This window comes from Myotis nattereri (assembly GCF_964212035.1).
Source record: "Myotis nattereri genome assembly, chromosome: 11".
Classification (NCBI taxonomy): Eukaryota; Metazoa; Chordata; class Mammalia; order Chiroptera; family Vespertilionidae; genus Myotis; species Myotis nattereri.
This window is the reverse complement of record NC_138086.1, coordinates 41440977-41467902: the sequence shown is the minus strand read 5'-3', so window position 1 is coordinate 41467902 and position 26926 is coordinate 41440977. Positions and strand designations below refer to the sequence as shown.

General features: G+C 39.4%; 1 protein-coding gene across 1 annotated transcript in view; it reads left to right on the top strand.

Annotated features, from left to right (window-relative positions):
* The first annotated feature begins 4520 nt into the window (after window positions 1-4520).
* Window positions 4521-26926, top strand: part of ELAPOR2 (endosome-lysosome associated apoptosis and autophagy regulator family member 2) — a 129435-nt gene continuing 107029 nt past the window's right edge. The window contains exon 1 of the mRNA XM_081102567.1: window positions 4521-4598. The gene's annotated coding sequence lies outside the window, so the exon portion shown is untranslated. The remainder of the gene's footprint in view (window positions 4599-26926) is intronic.

Here is a 26926-nt window from a genome sequence, read left to right as displayed (position 1 = left end):
AAGAAACTGAAGCAAAGGGAGATTAGGTAATGTTACCAAGATCACACAGCCAGTGAGTGGTGGAGTTTCAACGTAAAATACAAATTTGTCTTATTTCGCATTCTTCTTGAATATTTCGAACAACCTCTCACAGTAAATGCAACTCTGTATCCAAGTGAAAAATTTTCTCTGTTAACTAAAGAAAGCTTTATTTTGATCCTTGAAGGAAATGAAGAGCAAGGGAGATCTATCCCACTGGTGTAGGGCTTTTATGAACTTGGAGAAAGTAAACCTAGATACCCTAATTTAGCTTTTCTTCCTATGACCCATTTTCTGTTTTTGAATCACCTTTTTTGTTCCTTTAAAATTTCTTTTCATTTATCCTCCCCAATTCTACATTCTTCTTCCCTTACAAGTTATTTAAAATATGATGAATAAGTAGATGTGTAAAATATATAATATAATAAAATAGCTTCAGTATCATACTCCTCTTAAATACATACCCCAGATTTCTTGTTTTAAAAACTTTCAGCTTTTTTACATGAATGTCAGGTAGTCACATTTCATCAATTAACTTAATATTTGAAAAACAAAATTTTCATTGTCTAATCCTACCATGTGTAAAAACAATTCAATTGGCCATTCACCTATTTTTTGGCACAAAAGATTACTTCATTTTAATTTTATTAGACAACAGTGAGCATTTTTGTATAGAAACTTTGTACTCCTATTTAATAGTTACTTAAATTAGAGTTCTGGAATTAAAAATTCCTGTATTAAGGCATAAAAATATTAAAAGCTCTTAATACATATTATTAAATTGCTCTCTAGAAATACATGTCCTCCTGAGTATATAACCAGCAACATACATTTGCCAAAATTATCTCTTTGGTAATTAGATACAGAAAACACTTCATATTAATTTTTTCATTTTGACTGTTTAAAACTGATTTTTAAAAAAATTAGCTATTTGAAGTCATTCAGATTTTTTTCCTAACCTTTGTGTGCTTAGACATGCCTTAAAAATTGGGGTTATTTATACCATAATCTGCTTTCAGTTAAAAAAAAAAGCAAATCTATGTGTTCAACATCATTTGCATACAGCTACAGCTTTTAAAAAATATATATTTTATTGATTTTTTTACAGAGAGGAAGGGAGAGGGACAGAGAGTTAGAAACATCGATGAGAGAGAAACATTGATCAGCCGCCTCCTGCACACTCTCCACTGGGGATGTGCCTGCAACCAAGGTACATACCCTTAACTGGAATTGAACCCGGGACCCTTGAGTCTGCAGGCTGATGCTCTATCCACTGAGCCAAACCGATTAGGGCCAGCTACAGCTTTTGTTGATTGTTAACATGGTTTGTTTTGTTTTTTAGGTACACACTGCATAAAATAAAGTGGAAAAAACTTTATGATCATTTGATAACTTTAAACTTTTTAACCCTTCATAGCTTATTCCCCCAATTCCATTAGGAATTAAAATTTTTATTATTAAAGTACTTTTTGAAAAATTAGATTTTTAAGGGTAAAGTTATCAATCAGGTAATCACAAACCATTTGAACAGTCTGCTGTTAGATTATAAAATAACAGGTACAAAGGATTCGTAGAGTTTTTATTTTATTTTATTGGTATATTTTTCTTCCTTTATAAGTCTGTTTGCTGGTTATAATTACTCAATGTCAAGATGTTTTCTCTAGGTAAGACTCCTATGAAAAAATTATTTATTGACCGTGGCAAACTGTCCCTCATGGGAAAATCTGTAATTGTTGTTTAACTTAGGGGTATTGATCTTTATTTTTACAAGAAAAGAAACTATTTTCAATCCACTTGCCATGCTGCTAAGTCTTATTTAGATAACAAAAGTAATAATGTAACTTGACTCAAATCCTAGGTGGATTAGATAATAAAAAAATATATAAGAAGAAAATAAAATATAGACATTTATTTGAGTTCAATCTTGAACTCAAATGTCAAGCTTGCAAAAAAAAAAAAAAAAAAAAGTCACCAGAAACAAAATTACTAGTAAAAGACTACAAACTGAGAAAAGTATTTATGACATAAATGGTAAATGAAGTTGTAATACAAAAACTTTATAAAGATTGCTTACAAATCAATAAAAAAAAGATGGAACTTCGATAGAAAAATGGCCAAAGAGTACCAGTGGAAAATTCACACACACTGACAAGAGATGGAAATGTATAGTCAATAAATACATACGAAAAACTATTCAATGTTACTAATTATAAAAATAAATTTAAAAAATACTAATAACATTTTTTCTTCTTCCAAAATGGCAAATATTTGAAGTATAATAGTACCATAAACTACTGTTAATAACTGATACAAATTTTTTGGAGGGAATTTATGCAGTATTCCTCAAAAACTTTAAAAATACATATACCATGTGAATCCATGATTTTGATCCTAGAAAGACATCATAGAAAATTAAAAGAAGGTGTGTGCACAGATTATATACTAAGGGCATTCATTCTAGCATTATTTATAACATTGAATACTTGAGAAACAACGCCTTATAGCCAAACAGAATATACAATTGTTAAAGCTGTGTTGTCAGAGACTTTAATAAATTGAAAAAATATTCCTGTTGATAAAGAAAAAAATAAATGCGGGTTCTAAATTGTAATTCCAGCCCTGGCTGGTTTGGCTCACTGGATAGAGCGTCGGCCTGGGGACTGAAGAGTCCTGGGTTCGATTCTGATCAAGGGCATGTACCTCGGTTGCAGGCACATCCCCAGTAGGGGGTGTGCAGGAGGTGGCTGATGGATGCTTCTCTCTCATCGATGTTTCTAACTCTCTATCCCTCTCCCTTCCTCTCTGTAAAAAATCAATAAAATATATTAAAAAAATAAATTGTAATTCCAGATTTTCAGTGCAAACACATTTCAAAGACCAGGAAGGAAATTCCTCAAGATGCTAACGCCATTAATAGTGTCACCTCTGGGAGGTGGGATCAAAAATTTTTATATGCTTCCTAATAGTCTTGAATATTTTCCAAAATACTTACAATAACGTTGTATTGATGTTATAATCAGAACACACAGAAGTGAGAAAGTGAAACTCACATTTCATGCGGAAATGCTTATGAAAAGGACTTAGAAACAGTGCCACAGATAAATTCAGGTCAACTTATTATTTTTTTAAATATTCTTATTGCTTTGAGAGAGAGAAAGGGAGAGGGAGAGAAAGATAGAAACATGAGCGATGAGAGAGAATCATTGATGGGTTAAGAATCCAACGGTGACCTCCTGGTTCATAGGTCCACGCTCAACCACTGAGCCACCCCGGAGGAGCCCGAGCCAAGTCGATTATATTGAGCCTGTCAGGTAGATTTCTCCAGAGACTTAGTTATCATACATTTGAGTGCTCTTTTTGAACAACAGGATAACTCAGCCATTCGCTGAATTTTAGACTAAGAAGGGACCCTTGCGATCCACAACACTGACAAGGCATCCTGTTCATTTGGTTTACGACTTGGTGCCCACCACCCAGCTCAGTACATTTTTGAATGAAAGACAAACAACAACAACAAAAACAGTGAAGGCCACCACCGTCATGTACAGATGCTGAAACTGCTTCCTCCAGAAACAAAAGGGCTCACTTGCCTACGGTTATACTTGTCATCCCCATCCAGTAACTACTACCACCGACACACACTGCCTCTCCGGCTCGCCGGCCCCGCAGCCTGCGAGGACTGGATGCACATCAGCGCACTGAATCCTCCGACAGCGCGACGGGGGAGGCATTGTGAGGATTGTCGCCAAGCAGGTGAGGAAACTGAGCCACGAACTGCATCCGTGTTTCATCCCCCTTTCCTCCTCGCCATTGCACACGAACCCTCATTCGATCTGACGCCAGCTCGTTTGGATTTTACGGAGGGATGCTTCTAGGGTGCATCTGTGTATGTCTGTGTGTGTGAGATGCGGGAAGTGGAGATTTTAAAGACCCGCCGCGGGAAAACAATGTCTTGATGTCCTGTGTTTTACTCGGGCTCATCCCTGGAGCGCCCCTCCTGGTGGGCCTCAGGGACTGGGGACCGGAGACCTGACTGGGGACCCCGGCCGCTCTCGTAACGAGGCTCCCGCCTCCGGGGGCCGCGCAGCCCCGCAGCCCGGTAGGACCCGCTGGGCTGGGCCGCAGCCCCCGCCCGCGCCACCTGCTCCCCGGATCCCGCGTCCCCGCCCCGCGTCCCGCCCCCGCGCCGCGCCCGCGGTCCCTCCCTCCGGCGTGACGGGAGCTCGGGCGCCTGCTGCCCGGACCGCGAGCGCAGCCGAGCTGTCAGCGGGCGGACGGACCGGGAGCGAGCGAGTGGCGAGCGGAGCGCGCAGCACCGGAGCCCGGGAGCCGGAGCGCGCCCCGCCCGCCGGGGAAGCCGCCTTTCAGCGGCCGGCCGACCTCCGCGGACCGAGATGCCGCTCCGCAGCCCGGGGCCGGCGCGCGGGAGGGGCCGGGGGCGGCCGCCGGGGGCTCCTCGCGGCAGGCTCTCGCCGCCCTGGAGCCCCGCCTGGCTCTGCTGCTGGGTGCTCGCCGGCTGCCAGGCGGCCTGGGCGAGGGACCTGCCCTCCTCCAGCCGCCCGCTGCCTCCTTGCCAGGAGGTGAGCCGCACCTGGTCCTTTACCTGGAGTTGGCGGGGGCGGGGGTGGAGGGAGCGGGAGGCAGGGGCGCGGGGGGTGCCTGTTTATGGCGCTCTGTCCCGGCCTCTCTCCTTCCCGGGAGGAAGTTGCCCGCCCCGGGAAGCTGGCCGCGTGCGGGTTGTGGCTCCGCTGTCTTTCGGGGGATGCTTTTCTGTCCGCGCCCCTGTGTTTGGAGGGCTCTGAAGGACTTTGCGGCGCCCTCTTTGGAGTGTCAGGCTTGAGGACCTGGGGCCGAGGGAGATGTCAGCCAGGAGAGGAGACTGGGGCAGCGCCGCCTGTGGGATCTGGAGACCCGTCTCTTCACAGCTTTTCCAGGGGGCCAGATACCGCCAACGGAGGGAGGGTTTTCCGCGCCTCCCCTGCTCTTCTCTCCCCTGCGCTCCCTTCCCCTCCCTGGTCTCTACAAGCTCTGTCTTCCCACTCCCCTGCGCTCAGCTTCCCGATAAGGCCCTGGGATTTGCTAAGCCAGTGTGTGGTATCACTTGGCATCCTCCTGGCAAAAATATGGATATGAATTAGGAAGAAAAAAGGAGTGTGTACTTAGGGGAGAGGCGGGTTGGTGATCTAGAAAATTAGGACAGACAGAAAGCATATGCCCCTTTGGGGAGGTGTTCATCCCCTGGCTGCATCATGGCCACAGTGTATTTTATTGCTTGAGATTATTGCCGCTATACAGCCAAGGAGAATGAATTCTGGGTGATGAGGAAACCCCTTGCTTTTAGGGTAACTGGACTTGGTGTGCCCCAAATTTACAGGGGTGTCATTGGTACTTGTATTGGGTGTTTATCTTTCGCTTTAGTGTTGCAGAAAGTGCGCCCTCTTAATGAAAATCAATAAGGGGAAGGAAGCAACATTTCTGACCTACTTTGAGTGATTATGTTGGGCAGGATAGGAGGAGTGGATACTGTTTTTAGAAAGATTGCTAGGAATCGGGTGATGGGGTCATCTTCATTTATGTAGCAAAAATAACTTAGCTAATAGCACCCCTGGGAAGAGAGGCCAGACCCTGTTGCTTTGTGTATGATGCTGCCACTTTTGAGTTTTACCCAGGCCTGAATTATAGAATATCTGCATGCTAGACATCATCCATCAGCCATAGATTTCATCTTCTTCTCTCGTAGAACAAGTCCCAGGACAGACGGAAATGAAGGAGAAGAGATCAAAAGCACGTGTCCAGGCACACAGCAGTCTTGAAATTGGGGCAATCTGGGCAAAATCTCAACAAACAGCTGTGTTTAATTTCTGAGTTTATTAGTATAACTGGTTGTCTAATCTGTATTTTTCAAATTTACCTATTACCTGGGAATAATCCATTCTTCCAGGTTCCTATAGAAGGCTGCTGCCTAACAGTCTCAGATGGAACAGTTGCACTAGGACAGAGATGAAACCCTGCCTTCAGCCCTTAGCCCCAACATGCAGAATGTATTTCTTTTCTGAAGTGAAAAGACATAAGCTTCTTGTAACATTAATTCTTAGTTACTTGAAATAGGTGAACGTCAGCCATTGGGGTGATGCATTTGGTCACCACAACTAGGCTGATCCTGTTGCTAAGCACGTTTTACACATGCACACCTAGAAAAATTGGGGTAAGACTCTGCAGTCTAAGACAGAAATATTGTAGTGAGAGGGCGATGACAAAAGTTCAGGAAGGTTGTGTCCAGTTAGAAATTGCATGTGACTTAATGCCTTGGGGTCTCAAGTTTGAAGTTCCCTCTGAAAATGGGAATAAAAGAAATAAGATTCCACTGAGCCTGCTGGTGCTGGTTGCGTTTTTAGAAATGGTGCTGCACAGACCCATTTATATTCTTCCCGATGACTGACAAACAGCTGTGAGATGATTGGGTGTTAGAGGTTCCTTTGGAAATAGGAGAGGCTGAATTTTCTTCTTGGCATTTAGTCTAACCAGCTGAACTAACTTGTAGAATTGATCATTGTTTTTCTGACATTTTTTTAAAAGAGGGAGTGGGAAGGGCTTTTTACATTTTGAGCTTGTGCTTATGGGTATGGAAATATGGGCCAAACTCCTGTGAACAGAGACAGTCAAAGTAACTATTTTGTGTCCACTCCTGCTTGTTTATCTCTTTCCACTCTTTAGTGACAGAGAAGGAGGTGAGTGCCATGTGTAAGGGACAACACCATGTATGTGGTGGTGGTGGTGGTGGTGGTGGGGTTAGTGAGAGCAATTAAAGGGAGGGGGTTTGAGGCTGGGAACTAAAGCCAACTGAGCAATATGAGACAATATTGAAGTAGAATATGGAAAAATCTGCAGGGAATTCTAAACCTCATTTTCTCCCAGGAGTTTGAGTCTCCCTTCACTTATCAGTGTTTTTAGAAAAGTAGTCATGGTTAACTAAGTTATGTAGACTCTCGTTTCACTTGCCTGATTTTAGAGGAAAGCAATGAAAGGGAAAGGATGAGAAGCACAGAAAACTGGCCTGGGAGTAATCTAGTTATGATTGCCCGAGTTCAGGAAAAATGCTTTTCAAAAAGATAACTGGTTGATGGGTAAAATTTCACTTTGATTTTAGCAGAGGATTGGACTCTGGGGTAAAACTCATAAAATACAGCGTCCTTTGTTAAAGTCATTGGATTATGGAGTTGAAAAGGGGAGGAAAATGATGACCTTGGAAAGCTCAGTTGGATCAAATCAGCAGGGTGGAAGCACCAGCTCACACAGGAAGGCTATCGTCTGGGAGAGAAATTAAAGTCAAGCCAGTGCCAGCAGTGGGAGGACAGTAATAGGATGTGACTTTGGTAGATCATGTTTAAAGCAAACAATAATATGTGGGCTGTACATCAGGAAGTACAGGATTAATATTTGCAGGCTTTTTTCTTCTTTTTTAAATGGGAGAACTTAGAAAGGATGGTTGTCATCATCAGGGTTTCTTATTATCTGTTTTTCACTTGTAAAATGATCGTAATAAAGACTGACCTGCTCATCTTCATTGTGAGGATGGGATAAGATTAATATAAGTTAAAGGAAAAATCTATATAAATTCAATAGTAGATTATTGCTGGATGAGTAGACCTAGATCCCGACTGATATTTCAGGAAGGCTCCAATGAGACTTCAGAGGGTCAGAGGACAGGCTGGTCCAAGAACGGAATAGAACGGAATTTTTGACTCTGAGTAATAGGACTTAATGGGGCTGCCTGAGAAACACAAGATAAAGGCCAGCAGATGACTCAGAGCGGGAGTTAGGTGTTAGAAGATAGAGCGCTTGAGAGTAGAGAGAACAGAACTAAGTGGACTATGTGTGCATCATTTAACTTTGGGAAATGAAATCACAAAATAGCTTGACTCTTAGTTCATTGCTGTAAAATGCTATATAATGTGATTCTATTGGTCTCTCTGAATCATGAGTGCATGATGAGTTTTTGGCAACAATGTTGATTCCATAAACATTTATTGAGCTTATCCTATGTGCCAGGCAAAATGTCAGTTGGTATGAAATTACAAATTAAAAAAATAGAATTTAGTTGGGTAAGGAAGAGACAGATATGTAAACAAATAATTACAATGAAGTGATTTGATGTCACGAGAGAAGAAATGGGCAGTCAAATGTAGTGGGGAGGATCAGAAAAGACCCTATAGAGGAAGTGAGAGAGATTTGAAAGATGAGTAGGAATTTGCCAAGCAGGCAAGGGTCAGATATGAGTGTGGGCTAGTTGAGGTGGGAGGTTGGGGAGGGGCGAGGGAGAGGGAAGGCATTTCTGGTGTAGAGCACATTGAAAAAGCGCAGAAACACAAAACCACATTGTTATAATTGGTTATAACTGGAGTATAATGTGCTGTGAGGAACTAATGAGAGATGAGTCTGAGAGGAAGTCAGAAGCCTGAATATAAGGGACCGTGTATTATTCTAAGAAACTGGTCTTCATTTGCTAGGTGATATGGAGCAAATGAAGGATTTAGAAGTCAGAAGTAATAAAATATGCTTTAGTTTGGCAACAATATGGAGGCCACAGTAGAGGTGTGGGAAATACAATTGTTAGGAGCAATTGCAGTAGGTCAGCTAACGGATGACAGATTCGCTTGAGGAATAGCAATGAAGATGGAAAAGAGGGCAAGACGTTAGATAGAATTGACAGTTAGTGGATGTGGAGCATGAGAGGTTGAAAGGTTCCGGCTTGATAAGAGAGGATGGTGCCTCTAACCTCCTGAGGAGGAATGTGAGGAAGAGGGGATAAGGAGCTTGGTTCTGGAGAGGTTGACTTTTAGAGAGTTGTTCAGTAGGCAATTGGGTCTCGGGCCCTATTGCTCAGGGACATGGTCTGGGTTGGCGTGGAGAATGGGAAGCACTTGAATGATAGGCAGGGTTGAAGCTGCTGGATTGGATGAGATCATTCAGGAAGTGAGAACAAAGAGGATGAAAGGTAGGACTTGGGTTTTACCAACATTACAGGGGTGGGGGAGCAGAAATGGAGGCATCCACAAAGACATGAAAGTAATGGCTAGAATAAGAGAAATGGGACAGTACAGAGTTATGAGGAAAGGGAGAAAAACCTTTGAAGAAGAAAGGGGTGGTTGTGGTTTCACTTGCTCAAAGAAATTCAAATAAGATGAATTGAATTTGATGGTTAGGTCCCTAGTGAGTGGTTCCTGTGAAGTGTTGGAGATGGGTGGAGTATTGACTGGGAGGTGAGGCAGTGGTGATAGAATAGAATTTCATTATGTGGCCTTCCTAGATTTGGTAAGAAATTGTGTCTTCCAAGTGCGCATAAGTCAGAGAATAAATGGCCTTACTGTCTGTTTCAGACTTTGATAGGAACAGTTGAGAAATATCATTTCTGCAGGAAGTCTTTAAGGTCCTGGGCTGTGGGTGAGGGTGTCAGAGATTCTGAAGACACACTGTTGCTGAATTAGGACTCCTCTGTTTTCAAGGAGTTAGCATAATTAATCTTGCTTGCTCTGCCTGTGGATGTGAATTTTCCATTTCAGGTTCTTATGCTCAGAATCATTTCTCGTGTTTTAGGCAAATGTGAGCAAGTATTCACACCATCAATATTTACCATGTAAAACTAAGAGTTGACAGAACCGTGAAGTGCCATATTTTAGCACAGGGATAGAAATAGCAGAGCACAGTATAGAGTGGCACGTTTTCCTGTCATAGTGAATTCTTCAGCAGTGTCTTGGATCTTATAATAATTCTTTATCGTCAGAAAACACCAATCAAATTTTGGTTGCCTTTTGCTTCCACCTGAAGAAACCATGGATAATCCCCCCCTCCTTTTGCCGTTCTTAATCTAAGTTACATGTAATATTTCAATATTAAGCCCGTATTTCTTGTGTACTTATGTACCAGGTAGTAGCAGTGAAATGATGAACAAAACATGTAGTAATCTCATGGAGGCAGAATCAAAACAACACCATATATCATGTCATTACATTTGCCGTAAGTGCTATGATGCAAAATGACTGTGCAGTGGGAGTGTATAGCTTTTCTATTACAGGGTTGGGGTGGGGGGTGGGGATCCTGAGGAAAAGATGGTTAAGCTAAGACCCGAAGAATGAGTAGAAGTTTGTTGGATGAAGGTCATGAGTGGTGGTGATAGACCATCTCAGACAGAGGAAGCCCCCTGGCCTAGATCAATTGCTGTACCCTCCTTTAACCCTTACTGAATTACTAGAGACCAATGATTTTTTTCTTCTTCTCTGGAGTCCAGTCACAGCACATTGTTTACTCTTGCTGTCTGGCAAATGTTCTGCACACTCATGACCACCCTTGTGTAGATGGGAGATTGTACCCTGTACAAGAAAGCCAAGCTGTGAAGGCACGTGAGAGTTAGAATCCATCCAGTGCTCAGTGTGCCCAGCCAGCCACCCTGGCACAAGTCTGCATCCGTTCTGAGGGGGCTCCATGATCTAAGTTACACCAAGGTGCCATATGCCTTACGAGAGGCTCTGAACACACACACTCGAGGTACAGGATCTGCTCACTGAGGGCAGGAATTTCCTAATCTTATTCAGCAGAAGTGATTAAAGATCTTTTTATTTAAGGCACATTAAACAAAATGTTAAAAATGAGTAAGATATAGGTCTTCTTCTCTGGGAGCACTAATTACTGCGTAGAAAAGAGTAGATGGCTTCTACTTTTTCAATTATAAAAAGGAATTGATCTTTATAATGCACTTAATCCTAATTGACATTTTCTCTCAGTTGTACCAGATTTAAGACTCTGAAATAAAAACCCAGTGATCAGACTATATTGAAATTTATTCTCAACTCAATTTACAGCACTGGAGTTCAAGACACCATTTATTACTTATTCAAAGCTTCACTTTTATAGGCTCTTTACTCTAGGTCAGTGGTTCTCAAAGAATGATCCTAGGACTAACAGTGTCATGATTACCTAGGAACTTGTTAGAAATGCAAGTTTTTGGGCCACACATGCACCCTACTAAGTCAGAAACCTAGGGTTGACGCCCAGCAATCTATGTTACATCTGACTCTCCAAGTATGAAGTTAGAGAACCTCTGCTTTAGGTATAATGTGAGGAAAACAGTTTCATTGTTGAAATCCAGGGACCTGTTTCATTGCTAAAATTCCTCCAACTGTAACTCTTGTTTACTCCCTGCTTCTGCAGGGCACCCTAGAAACTTCTAAAATCAAATGGAGTATAAGCTCCTCTCATCACCATGAAGTGTACCAGCAAGCATTTCTCATTTATCTCCTATACACCAGGTACTCGGCAAGATGCCGGAGATAGGACAGGATGCGGAGGATATTGCATCCCTTTCTAGGAACTTACAGCCTAATAGAAGACACAGCCATGGAAATTAAGTGCCTCTCTCTGAGACAGACAATAGAATAGAAAGACATGCTCATATTAAGAGGTAATGGCAACATGGTAAAAACGTGGTAATAAATAGTGAGAGCATAAGCCTTCTTGGTAAATGTTTCCTGATGTTTGTTTCTTTTGAGGAAGAGTGTTGTTTACATTTTGCTCCAACTGCAGAGCATCTTGTTATAGTAGAAGTAGCATCACAGTAATCAAAGGACTTATTTAAACCTGAGCCCTGCTACTGGTTTGTGTGACCTTGAGTAGATCAACTGCTAGGTCTGCAAATGGAGATAGTAACTCCTGCCTTATCCACATTAGAGTTGCTGTGAGGATCAAGCTAATGCATTTGAAAATGGTTTTGTAAATTTCAATGCAATGCCAGTTATCAGTTACTATTCTTGTGTAAGTTAAGGACAGTGTCTCAGAGGGTATGGGTTGAGGTGAGAAAGGACTGGGAAAGGAATAGGGAAGTTCGTTTACTTATAAAAGTATTTTATAGGAGTATTGTTTTCTAATTATGGAAGTTTTGCCTTATGAAAATGTTAGAAAATAAAGAAAAGTATAAAAAAAGGCCAACTTTCATTCTTCCACTGAGCAATAACCAGTATTCATGTTTTAGCACATTTTTTTTTTTACCTATATGTATATTTTTCCTTTTTAAAAACCAAAAGGGAACTCCTAGTGTATGTAGAAGTTGTAACTTTTCCTCTCTTGTAAGCATTTTCCAATGACATGAACACTCCTTTATAAATATTTTTGTAATATTTATAAGAGATTTTAATATAGCATGTGTTGCAAACTATAGCATCATTTGAATGTGTAGGCCAGTGTTTAGTTATGAGCCATTTACTTCACCATTTCAATGAAAATACTCTTTTCTAGGTTAAATACACCTGTCATCCCTCATTTTTACCTGTCTTATTAGAAACTCTGGATCCCGTTGATTGCTCTGTCACCACAGAAACTTTTACTTGGCTTCCAGCACACCACGCCGTCATGGTTTTTCTCTCAGACCACTGTGATCCTCTCAGTCTTTGCCAGTTCTTACTCATCTCCCAGACTTCTTTACACGAGGGCATTCCAGGCCTTAATCGTTGCCCCTCTTATCTTTTCTGTTATCCTCACACTCTTGGCGATGCCGTCCAGTCTCTTGGGCCAGTGGTTCTCAACCTTCCTAATGCCGCGACCCTTTCATACAGTTCCTCATGTTGTGGTGACCCCCAACCATAACATTATTTTCGTTGCTACTTCATAACTGTAATTTTGCTACTGTTATGAATTGTCATGTAAATATCTGATATGCTATATGTGTTTTCCGATGGTGGTGACCCACAGGTTGAGAACCGCTGCAAATCTTGGCTTTAAATAGATACCAGCTACCCCTGGAGAGCTCTAAACTTCATATCTCCTGCCCAACACTGAAAATTGTAATTTATAAACTGTTACCGATTTGATGGTGGAAAAGGCTATCTCACTGGTGTAATTTACATTTCTTGAATTACTACAGAGGGTCAATATTTTTTATGTCACTTAGCTTTTTGTTTGCACTTTTCATGACATTTTCTGTTTAGATGTTTTTCACTTACTGTTTTCTTTACGCATATGAGCTCTTCACATAGTACAGATAACATGTATACATTGAAAATATATTTCCCTAGGTCCCCCCCCCCCCCCCGTTTACATGTTTGAGATAATATAATACCTAGAGAAAACAATTATTTAGGCCATAATAATTTATATGGAATTACTTCCTTTAACATATCAAAATAGGAAAACATCTTAATTCTTAAAAACGGATTCTTGGTCCATAGTAATTTAGTAAATTCCTACAACATATGAAATCTTTCATGTGTTCAGCTGAGAAAAATACTGAAGTAACTGCAAAGTGAGCAAGAATTCTTGGGCTTGGATTGACGGTCCTTGTTCTAAGAATGTGTTTTTGAAATTTCAAGACAGTATTACTTAATTCTCTGTTAACGTCTTCCGTGACCATTCATATGTTTCTTTGTTCATCTAGCACTTAATGAGTTCATATCATGTATTTCCCTCATAGGAAAACGAATAATACATAAATCTATGATGATAGCACAGATGGGTTACATGCTGTGATGGAGTTATGCTATAGAAACACAGAGAAGGGGCAACTAAATCAGACTAATGAGCCCTGGTCTGAAAGAAAGTGCTATTTGAGTTGAGTTTTGAAAGATTTCTAGAAGTGCTTTACGAGATGCACAGAGGCCAGCATACATCAGTCAAAGAAAATAGGTTGTATAACTGCACAGAGGAATTAAGTCGTATGTCACTTTGCAGGGCTATAGTGAAGGCATGTGGGTAGAAGTAGCAAGAGATGACTAGAGTATAGAGAAGGCAGAGACTGAGGGTCTTGTGAGGAAATCTATGAGCAGCCTTGATATCAGATTAGAAAGATTGTTCTGTTTGTGAGTAGAGGAAGATAAAAGGGGGGATCATATTGGAGACAGGAAGATCAGTTAGGAGAAAAATAAAGAGCTAAGCAAATGACTGAATGGTGGGGGAGGTTAGGAGATGGATTTGACAGCTGAGTGATAAATTTTAGTCTGCCATGACTTCTAGGTTTTTTGCTCTCCACTACTGGGTATATGTTCTGCCTTTCATTGAGATTGAAAATTTAGGAGGAGGAGGAGGTGACTGGAGGAAAGAGGATGAGTTCATTATTGGCATCCTGCGTTTATAGTGCCCAAGGGAAATCCAAACAGTGCTCTCCCGGAGACAGTTGGATGTATGAGGGTGTAACCAAGAGACAACTTGAGAGCCATGAGCACATAAGAGATAATTGAAGTCATTGGTGTTGAAGCCACTTAGGCTCTGAGCACACTGGGAGAGTAGTGTATTGAGGAGAGGGCTGAAGGAAACGCCAGCATTTCAGAAGCAAGCAGAGCAGGAGGCGATTGAGAATGAAACGGAAAAGGCACAGCCAGGAGGGTCACAGGACAGAAACTGGCTGAGAGTTGAGGGGATAGGTTACCAGTCAATCTGGAGTGTGATACAGACATGTGTTTCATGATGTGTGATAAGACATCTGGGATGTCACATCTCTGTGGACAAGGTACAGCAGTATACTAGTATGTCTAATCTCTGTCCTGTTACTGTTGTAATTAGTGCTTTGGTTTTGAGAAAGCTTAACCAAATTTTGTAAAGTCAGGAAGCTGGGCAAGATGCCTAATGAGTTGAAAAACAGAATTGAACTTCAAATGATGTTCAAAGGCTAGAATAATGGGCAAACATAATTGTTTTAAATGTAGGCTGTCCTTTTTGATTTTGAAATTTAGATGTTTAAGCACAGGGTGAGGAAATCTTGCTTAAAAGTACTTTTGAAGCCACAGATGTTATGTGGCTGCTAAAAGCAATGAGGGGGTGAGATGGCGCCTGAGGCTCTATTAATATGAGCAGAGTACTTGGCTCCTAGAAGGTAGACATTAAACTTAGGTCATTAATTCAACTTAGGTGCAGTATTTGAAGAGGGACATTGACATAGAAAGATGTTGGCTTCTGGTGTGAATTAGGAAGATGAATTATTCAAAAAGTATGTCCAAATAATTGAAGACTGATCAAAGGAATTGATGATGTTTAGCTCAGAGAAGACTTAAGATGGCCACGATAGTGAGCTTCAAATACATCAAATGAAGTCGTAGATAAGAGACATGGGTATTATGCTCATTTAGAGAACAAGATTAAGACTGTGGGAAATAGAAGACTGTAGAATTTATTTCATCCATGAAGGTGTTTTATATTTGTAGAGCCATGTGCTGCTTCTTTGAATTCTGAAAGTTGCAGGGTTTCTGTTTTGGACAAACTGCTGGCCTGCGTCACATCTATGGGCACCATGAGTTCTGGCTTACTGCACTGTGCCTATATGACTAGGGTGGATTTAAGGGGCTGTTCAGTGAATGTATATATACATTCCTACTTTAACAGGTGAGAAGATAAATCTTTATCTTTCTTGATTTAGTCTTAGGATACAATCTTAATTTATTATCATCAGCACTATATTTTAAGATTTCTACTGTATAAACATAAAATAATGCCCTTTGGTGTTTAATCTAGCATCCTAAAATGAGGCAGAAGAGAACTGGCTATTTGAAATGTAAGTTTAACACATATGTCTATTGAATAATTCTTGGGCATATCAATAATGCATACTAGGAAATAACTTGAATCAAAATAACAGTAGATGCTTAAACAGAACCAATTGTGGTATTCTAGGGAAGTGCCGCTCTTTCTAAAGAGCAGATACATATCAACATCATTTGTTCTAATTGTTCTTATGGTTTCATTTTTTTTGACCTTTTTAAAATGAAAAGCAATAGATGTGCATTCTGAAAAATTAAGCAGTAAGAACAACCTTAATCCCACCAAATAAGCACAGTACTCTTAACATCTTTGCATTTGTAATAGGAACAGTAAATGAAAAGAACAATAGCCAGGTATAATTTTAAGGCATTTCATGTATTAACTCAGTCATCCTTCAAACTCTACTGAGCTTGGTCCTAATCCTTCCAGCATGGTTAATTAACTTGTGAGCCCGCTGCTGCCCCAGTGTCCACACTCTTAACCATCAGACTATATTGCCTCAGTTACATATATCAAATATCTTTGCATATGTTTCATTATGAGCATACACGTATGTTTATAAAATGGGAATATTCTTTATGTACAGTTTGGTAATCTACTTTTTTGGCATTTAACAATACGCTGTGAATTTATTTCCACATTTTGATTAATCTAGAATTTTATTCAGTGCTTGATGTAAGGTAAGCAGGTAAGCATCTGACTATATTTCCTGAATAGCCAGTTTTCAAAAACAGTATTTTGAACACTCCATAATTCATTCCTTCTCCACTGATTTGTTTTCTATACCATCTCCTATGCGGGTATATAATATATATATATATATATATATATATATATATATATATATATTCCATTGTTTTATATATAATACATAGCATGTTATATGTACATACAAACATTGATTTAATTTCTTTTTGGGCTACTTTCTAAACTATTGATTTTTTGTATCAAAATTGCACACAGATTTATAATATGATTTTATGTGATACTTTTCTTTCAGTCAAAGATTTCTCAGCTGTTCTTACTCCATTTAGTCTTCCAGTTCAACTTCAGAAAACTTAAAAAAATAAAAATCTTATAGAAATTGCCTCTTGGATTCCGTTAAATCTCTTTATTTATTTGGAAAAATATCATCTTTATAGTATCATCTTCACATTTGAAGACATAGTCTGCTTTAGTGTTTGAGGCATTCTGTAATCCTCACTTGTACAGTCTTTGTATTTCTAAGTATTTTTTTGATACTATTTTCTGTGACAGTTTTCCCCTACCATTTTACCTTTTAATTGATATGTTGAAATGCCATTGGTTTTGGAAATTAATTATATATCTAGTCTCTTCCAGAGCAGTCTATTAATTCCTCAATTTTCTTGATAACAAATAGCATTTATTGTGTAATTAAATGCGTAAAACCCTTTACTTATATTAATAGTAATCCATTCCTCTACTTTTAGAGATGAGGAAACTGAAGCTCCAAGGCAATTAATAACTTGCAAAAGATGACAAAGCAGTGAGCCAAAGGCTGGGATATATTTCTCTCCAGAGACCTCATTTTCTTTTTAATTTAATTTAAATTAAAAATTTTAATATGTTTTTATTGATTTCAAAGAGAGGAAGGGAGAGGGAGAGAGAAAAACATCAATGAGAGAGAATCACTGAAGCCCACAACCCAGGCATGTGCTCTGACCTGGAATCAAACTGTGACCTCCTGGTTCATGGGTCAACACACAACCATGCTGCCAGAGATCTTACTTTTCACAGAACCCGAACCCCACTGCCTCCCACTGTGCCTGCATAGAACTGGTCTATACTTAAACTCTCTACAATGCCTTCTAAGAGGCTGTGAATTAAATCTTATTAAGTTTATCCAGCAGCTACTTATAATTTTTTCTTCTTCCGTCAATCATTTTTAAATTATTCTTTTTTAAAAAATTATTCTCATGTGTTTCAGAAACCTATCACCTCCGCAAGGTTGATGTTAGTGTTCCACATAATTTTACAAGGAGACCACTCTGTACTGCTCTGTTTTATCCAACACAGATACGTGGGTGGCATGATCATTGGTCCCTTTCTCTCGAGGGTGCGATATCTATGCAGAATCCCTAATCCAGTTTCTGTTGTCTGGCTGACATTCTTACCATGCTATGCTGATCAGCTCGGGGGGAGGGGGGGGATCTCATTCTATTTGCTAGATCTTGATTAGGAGATTTTTTTTTTTTTTGGGAGAATAAGAATTTGCTTTAGAAGCAGAGCTGTCTGTGGTTCTTCCATGGTGAGCAGCTCATGACAGACACTGAACCTAGGGCATGTTCTGCCTTTGTCTTTACCTATACAAATCTGGGGGGAAAGGATGGATGGAGATGAAGAGGTAAGCAGATGTGTGGGGTGTTAGACTGATGACATCTTAAACCAGAAGCCTGTAAAACTTCAAATATAAAAGACCAAACTGTTGTTGAAAAAACAGTAAGGTATACACCTAAGACAATTCAGAATAAAAATCGATGGACCATAGTCCTTTCACTTTACCACAGTTTATTTTAGTGTTTTTGTTTTCTTCCTTATCCCTCTTCCTTTAAAGGTTTCTTTTACAATTATATAGGCCAGGCATTGTTCTGTTTTTAGATATTAACATTTAAAAACAATCAGTTATTATTAGTCCCCTTGTTCATATATAAATGATACTGCTTTGAAGTGTTATTCAGATATTTTATGGAAAGTTTAGACAACTGCCTCAATTTTTTAAACTTTACTGATGATTAATTGAAGTGCACTAAACTACATGTATTTGAAGTATACAGTTTGGTCAGTTTTAACATATTGTATACAATCATGAAACATCACTATAATCAAGGAAGTCCTTTCCAGTATCCTCAAAGGTTTCTTGCTTCCCATTGTAATCCAACCCTTCCTCCACCCTATCCCTAGGCAGCCATTGATCTGTTTTGTCACTGCAGATTCAAGTGCATTTTCTAGAATTTTATAGAAATGGAATCATGCCATGCACTTTTTTTTTTTTTTGGCCTGGCTTTTTTCGCTTAGCATAATAATTTTGGGATTGATTTACATTATGGTGTAATCAGTAGTTTGTTCCTTTTATTTCTGAGTAACATTCCATTGTATGGCTATACCACATATGCTTATCTATTTTTAACATTATGTGGTTCTAATCATAGTACTTGATATTCTTAAGCTCCAATATGATAATGTAATCTAGGAATATCAGGATCTCATTAGTGAGCGCTCCAAATAGGTTGTTTATGAAGTTCGGCAGCAGCGGCCTAAAATGTAAATGTAAAGGGACTCACGGCGTTCTGAGATATTCTGAGAGATAATTTAGTTTTCTGTTTCACTCAGTATTTAGTGCTATTTCAGATGAATCTTGATTTTTGAAGAGCTAATCATTCAGTTAGATATGCTTGTTGTGGGAACAACTTTTGTGTACTCTCTGGATAATGAGAGCAGTCTTTGTGCTCATTTGGAATGACAATTAAATATGTTAATTATTAGTTGAAATTATATTTCTATAAATTCAGCAAGATAGCTAGGTTTAATTGTATTTTTTTCCTTTTTTTTGTGGGGAGTGGTGGGAATTTGGTTGACTAACATGTTTGCATTTAGAACAAGGTAAGAATTCTTTTAGACTAATAGTGGTTCTGCAGATTTTGGGGACCTTCATGTGTTTATTTTCCTTCAGAAAGACAAAAGGTGCTGATAGGAACTATGTGCGACTGACTGGCTGACATGTCCCATTTAGTTTTATTTGTTCTGCAGCAGTAGGTGATGACTTTGACAGGACAGGGAGAATCTTGTGATGCACTTGAATTATAGCACTGAGTTCTACATTCTCTGATATGGACAGATAAAGGTAGTCCTTAACCTGACCATTTCTTTTCTTTTCTGATTTTCTCTTCAAAACCAGACTTTTTACCTTTATTTCTTAATTTTCTACTCTTTTCAACTCACTGAAGTCTAGCTTTAATCACAGTCATTTTTCTAAATCTCTTGTTATGGTTCATCATCATCTCTAATTGCCAGTGCTTTCTTTAATTTTTCTGCAGCATTTAACCCTGTTTCTAGGCTGCTCCTCTGTTGCTTTCTGAGACACTGCGGTCTGGTATCTGTATCAATCTTATATCTGTATTTCTTTAGCTGGCTACTCTTTGGTTACTTCTTTGTAAATGTAGGTCATCCTAAACTTTTGCTATTAGTTTTCTCTTTGCATTGTACATGCCATCTTTGACTCTTAGCTATATTTTTCTTTATTAATTTTTATATTTATGTAAATAGAAATAATGTTTATTATACACAATTTGAATAATTTGAAGAAGTCAAATGGACGAAAATCACCTGCAATCCCATGCTGGCATACCATTGTTAACATTTTCGTCTGATTGCTTGTCTTATTTACAACAGTCATTTGTTTAAATGACTCTTAAATCTAACCTCCAATGCCTGATACTCCATCAAGTTCCAAAAACACATTTACAACTTATTAAAAGACACCTCTAGTAGAATGTTCTGGACTACTTCAAATTACATACATCCCAAACCAAAGTCATTATCTTGCTCTCCATTTGAAGGAGTTTTTCTTCATGTTTTTATTTTTGATTGGCTGTTAGTGATTGATTTGATATCATTAGTCCTCTTCCTTCTTGTTTCTAAACTCTGCGTGGATCCAGTCAGTCGTAAAATAAATCATTTAAAGAAGATATACAAGGCCCTTTAGGATGTGGTCTCAACGAGACCTTTTTAGTTTTCTCTGTACGGCCCCTACTCCCTGCCATTTCACCCCTACTTCTTATTCAGCCATCTAACCACAATTTCAAAATTTCAGAGGTTGTCACACACTTTCATCCTTATATACTTTGCGCAGGGCCACATGTGAAAAGCCATTTCCTCTCTCTCCCCAGTAGAGCTGAGCTCTATTATTATGTAAGACCTGGATTCAGTGTCCTTATTTGTGACTGAGATAATCCCTGCCCAGGCAGAATGAGTCTGGGGCAAAAGCTTCCTTCCTACAATCGCTTTGATTTGTCCTAACTAGAGAAGGAGCCCAAAGAAAGGGCTTATTAAGATTGTTTTTAAATGTATGAAAGGCTGTCTTTAGAAAATGTGCCTCGGGTGTATTTCAGACAGCAGACCTGGGACCAATGCGTGGGCATTATAGTGAGGAGGATCTTGCCTCAGAATAGTGAAGAACCGTAACCTTTAAAGATGTGCAGCAAAGGACAAGCCTTGCTTTATAAACTGGTTAGTTCATTAACAGCACTATACAAGCAATGACTCAACGGCCATTTCTCATGATTCATTCATTTGATCAACATTATTAATCACTTTGCCAACCACTGTGCCAGAGGTACAAAGATGAAAAAAAAATCGTTTTCTTTAAGCAGCTTATTATAGTCTAATGTAGTGGTTATCACGCTGGCTGCACATTAGAATCACTGGGCAATAATTTATTTCTAATTTAGGAATTTCTGAGGACAGGGGCCAAGAAACAGACTCCAGTGTGTAGCCAGGGTAAGAATCACTTGGCTAACGGTTATGTTTAAAGTGTCACTTCACACCTACTCTGTGTCAGGTCATGTGATGTTTATTTATTGTTTCAACAAATATTTATTCAGCCCCTCTTTTGTGTTTTTCCCTGGTCCAGGTACTAGGAATACATCAGTGAACAAAAAATAGAGAGTTACTGCTCTTATGGGGTTTATCAAATGACTTTAGCCATTATATAAGTACATGACAGGTGGTGGTAAATCTAAGAAGAAAAATATGGGAGCTGAGGGGACAGAGGAGGTGTCTTTCTAAGTCTCTAAGTGGTCAGGAGAGGGCTTTGGATGCTGCCACATGTGAGCAGTGCCTGACCGAAGACAGGGATCAACCCCATCCAGGGACAGGATTTCCAGGCACATGGAATAGCAAGTGCAAAGGTCTGAAGAAGAGTGACCCACTATGTCTGGAGTGGACTAAACGAGGCGGATATGACTGGAGTTGCAGACAGAGGTCACAGGTGGGTTGGTGTGGCAGATCACATGGTACCTTGTAGGTCGTGTTAAAGACTTTGACTTTTCTTCTGACTGAGATGAAAGCCCTGGAGAGTTTTAAGCACAGACGTAACATGATATGATTCATATGTAAAAAGATCAATCTGGCTGCTATGTGGAAAACAGATTCTGGGGACATGGTTATTGTGAGTTGGGTAATTACAGTAATGTAGGTGATGCATTATGGAAGCTTAGATTAAAATTCTAGGGGTGGAGCAATTGGATTCTCTATATACAGGGGTGGGCAAAAGTAGACTTACAGTTGTTCGTATGGGAAAATATCTAATATAAGAATAAACAATATCAGAACAAACTGTGTTTAGTGTGCTCACAACTGCAAACCTACTTTTGCCAGTGACTATATTTTTTATATAAAGTATATTTTTATATATTTTGAAAGAGACGATGGGCCGTACTAAGAGCTCCTAGGGAGTGATTTTAGACAGAGAGAGGAGAGGCCGAAGACGGGCATTGGGGCACAGTAGAAGAGTTAGCAGAGCAAGCAGAGGAGAACGGTGCCCCAGAGGCAAAATGAAGACAGCATTGAAGGAGAAGAGAGTGAAGGCCTGAATCTGTTCCTGAGTACTGATGGTTGGGTTTTGTGATGTGGAGGTCATCACCGGTCTTGAAAGAGCCCTTTTTATGCAGTGGTAGAGGCAAAACTGGGTTAGAGTGAGTTCGGGAGAGAATGGGCAGAGGGGAGGCAGGCGCAGTGAGAACAGGCAATTGTGAGGAGCTTTGCTGGTAAGGGGAGGGGTGAAAAGCAGCAGTAGCTGACCGGGGAAGTGCAAACAGTTACTGGTGATGCTGAAGGGAGGGCTTTAAGTTTCCTTCCAAGGACAGATTTTGTACTCTGATTGGTAACTGGTTTTATGTTTTACTTATGATACCTTAAGAATTTATCAAGATGAGGCACATGTAGAGTGTTCTATCATGCTTAATTTGAGACTTTTTTTAATCAAGTGCTGCCTTTTTATGCATATCACATGACTGTTCCTTCTTTCTCGTTTGGGGCTATCTTTTTGTAATAGTTTTCTAGGGCTGCGATGACTGAGTACCACAAACTGGGTGGTCTAAAGAATAGGTAGGGCCCTCGCTGGTTTTGGTCAGTGGTTAGAGTGTTGTCTCTCACTCTAAGGGTCATGGGATCCATTCAGGTCAAGGGCATGAACCTCAGGTGGAAGGCTTGATCCCTTGTCCTCATCAGGGTACGTGTTGGAGGCAACTAATCGATGTATCTCTCTCCCTCCCTTCTGCTCTCTCTAAAAATCAATGGGAAAAAATATACTCTATTGAGGATTAATAAACAAACAAAAAATAATTAAAGAATAGGTAGGTATTTATTACCTTACAGTTTTGAAGGCTGAAAGTCCAGAATCAAGGTATCAGCAGGGTTGGTTCCTTTTAGGGAATGACCTATTCCACGCCTCTCTCTGGCTTGTAGATGGCCATCTTCTCCCTGTGTCTCTTCACATCTGTCTTTCTTCTATGCCTTTCTCTGTGTCCAGATTTCCTCTTTTTATTAGGACTCTAGTCATTGGATTTCGGCCCATACTAATGACTTCATTTTAACTTGATTACTTCTGTAGATATTCTATCTCCAAATAAGGTCACATTCTTAGGTACTATGGGCTCAGACTTCAGCATATGAATTTGTGGGGAGGACAAACACCTTACTGAAGTTTTATTCTAATAACATTTACAATTTTTCTGCTTGGTCATATTTAGGCACAGTTATTGGTTACTTAATCTAAGTCACTTTAGAGTGTTTGGGCCAGGAGGTGGATTTGCTGATATAAAATGAATACTTGCTAAATCGGATCTTCAGTGAACTGCCTTTTTGAAAAGAAATATAAAATGAGTTAGGTGGTTTCTTATTAGTTTATGTGAACATGAGGTCAGACTTTTTTTAGACTTCTCATTTACGCTCATGTTTAAAATAGTAGAACAAGTGAGCTAGTAGATGCAAACTCTGTCTACCTTGTGAAGAAGAAGAGATAAATTGAAGTATCTTCTCTAGGAAAACTTCTACTGAAATACATATATCATATCCTTGGTCTGATCCAGATGGCAGCACAGTCTAGTTCCAAATACAGGCCAACATCTGATCCCATAGTATACCACTTTATTGCAGAGAGAACTTAAGTTACTATTTTTAAAAATTTTTCTTTATTGTTGAAAGTATTACATATGTCCCCTTTGTTTGTGTTTCTTCCCATTGATCCCCTCCACCCCAGCCCACCCCCTCCCAAGCCTTCACCACTCTAGTGTCTGTATCCATGGGCTATGCATATATGCATATAAATTCCCTGTTAATCACACCCTCCACCCCCCTTCCCTCTGAAATTTGTCAGTCTCTTATATGAAGTTTTGTTGTTGTTGCACTAAGAAAAGCATTATAGAAATTGGCTCATATTTGCATGTTTAGGTGTATGATCCAATTAAATCTTTTTTTTTTATTGATTTCAGAGAGGAAGGAAGAGGTAGAGAAGGAGAGAAAGATCAATGATGAGAGAGAATCATTGATTGGCTGCCTCCTGCACACCCCCTACTGGGTATTGAGCTCACAACCCAGGCATGTGCCCTTGACTGGAATCAAACCCGGGACCCTTCAGTACACAGACCGGCGCACTATCCACTGAGCCAAACCGGCTAGGGCCCAGTGAAATCTTTTCAGCAAATTTCTGCTGTCCTGTTCTTGCTAAACAGTTGCTTTTTCCAGCATCAGGTTTTAGTTGGAATATAGGCCATTAAGATGTATCCTCATGAAACAGCTTGTGACTGTAATGGATTCTATTTAAAAACTGTTAAAATACTGATTGTTACTAATGACTGTAGTTGTCAGCACATGAACCCATTAGCTCTAAATTCTTCGCACAACAAGGGAGAAATGTAAATTGGATTGTGGAACTGCATATATTTTTTGTGTGGGCTTATTACCCTTCTTGCATCAAGGCACAATACAATGCTTTATTTTATTTTGTTTTATTTTATTTATTTTTAATTTATTTTTAGAGAGATACTGGGGATTGAGCCCACAACCCTGGCATGCGCCTGGACTGGGAATCAAACCGGCAACCTTTCAGTGCATGGGACAAAGCCATGGGAGGCACACTGGCCAGGGAGGCACACTGGCCAGGGCAAAATATAATGCTTTAAAATGAAGAAAACATGTGTGGTGAAAACTAGTGTTAAATAATATGCATCTATGACTATTTTTCAAATTACTTTTTGGCTTGGAAACCTAACCTTTGGCAATGCCCTAAAAAGTAGCCACTAAATGAATGTCTTAGTGACAGCCTTGATTTTTTTTTAACTTTGTATACTTGGTTTAAATAATTTTTAAAGAATGTCATGCTGTTTAACTTCAAACATTAAAATAAAACTCTGAATAAGAAAGCTTATTCTTTTCTAGTGTTAAAGAGCAGCAAACATATCCTTAGTGAATTTTCCACAGATTAAGCCTGGCAGCAGTTCAGATACTAACCATATTAAAGCAGACAATTTGTTACAATGGTTTCGTGTCCTGGCTCCACAGTTTACCTCATCGATGACCACAGCTCAATAACATCCAGATTTGATATTCTTCTTCTGCATTCATGAAATCACAACCCTCCCATCTTCTCCCTTTGCTTTAACATGTTCAGTGACTCTGGAAAGACATTTTTTTCTTAGTGACTGTACTGATGAAATACGAAGAGCATATGGAAGCAGATATATGCGTAGGTCTTGATTTTATGTTTTGGTAGACTGGTTTATTTAAGTAAACACAACAGGAGAACATGTTTGTTTAAGCTTTTCCTTTGTACCAGCTGCTGCCTTTTCTCTTTCCTAGGTTGGCCTGCCAGAAATGTACACCTTTATTCCTACACTACTTGACAAAAATTTCCAATTGACCATTTTATTTAGCGAATTAATTAGCTCCTTAAATAATGTGATATATGTCCAACATGCATATTTTCAGAATATTGAGGCTTTTTGGAGAATTGTGCTCAAATTTGATTTTGTTTAAAAATGAGATGTTTTTAATTTATTAAAATTGTTTAGTGATAGAGGCTTAATGGTTTTAAAATATTGTTTACAAAATCAGCTGTAATTTACAACTTAAAAAGCATGTAGTCTAATTTTAATTATTCAGAAGAAAAGCTTTATTTTTACCTTAGTTTGGAAGGAAGAATAAATTGATAGAGAGGTGATGTTCAATTGGATATGTATGTACCAGAGTGTGGTGGGGTGGGCATTCATCAGAGTCAAGAGACCCAGTTATGTAATTTTTGTGTGATCCTTGGGTAACTTGCTTTCTCTTGGACTCAATCTTCTTATTTGGAGAAGAAGATAATCTATGAAGTCTTTTCCAAGGTCAACATTTTATGACTTCTAGTTTTATATTTTTTATGGAAACAGGGGTTATGTGTTCGCTTCTTGTTGGATACTTTTGACTGAATGTGGAGCTTTTTATATCCAGTATGGTCATCCTGGGTAGAGATATGTAGTTTCTAGAAAAATAAGTTTTACATACAGATAGTCAACAAGAAGGCTTGGTGAAGCTGGCCTGTGCTACTTTTGTTGCTCACACGCGTGCATGCGAGCACGTGCACACACACACACACACACACACACGCACACACACGTTTGCATTTTTTTTTACCAGGAGATATCTGGTTCTATAATTTAATTGGTCACCTAAGTCAATTGAGTTTAGATATTTAGTGTGATATACTTAATATTCTTGGGCCTTCTATAGTTCTGTCTTGGGTTATAGGATGATCGAGAACAGTGGTTCCCAACCTTCTTTGTGGCCACGTACCACCTAAGCATCTCTAAAATCCTGATGCCCCCGGCCCCCTCCCCCGCCCCATGACATATAATTCTTATTATTCAAAAAGCGAACTTCTATTCACATGGAGGAAGCCTAAGGGGCCATTAACTTGGTTTAAACAAGCTTCCAAGGAACATGGCATCTATGAAAGAGAAAAATAAAAGAACGAAAGGACAGTTGATATACTAAGGAAGAAATCACTAGGAAATTGTTAAAAAAATAATAATATGAAGTGATATGAAAAAATAGCAAATAAAGTTTCAAAACATATAATAGAGAACTGAAATGCATAAATATGTCACAATATATATTTATATATGGTTTATGAGGACCCTAGGATCATAATAAATGCAAAAAACTCACTATTACTAACTCATTCTTGAATTGCCCCCCCCCCCCTTAAAAATCAAATTGTCCCCCTGCTTGTGCCCCATGTTGGGAACCACTGATCAATACTAAGGACCACTAAGAGTTAGTGATAAACTATAACTGACAGCCTACAATTTTTTTTCCTGTAGGAAAAGACTCATCATAT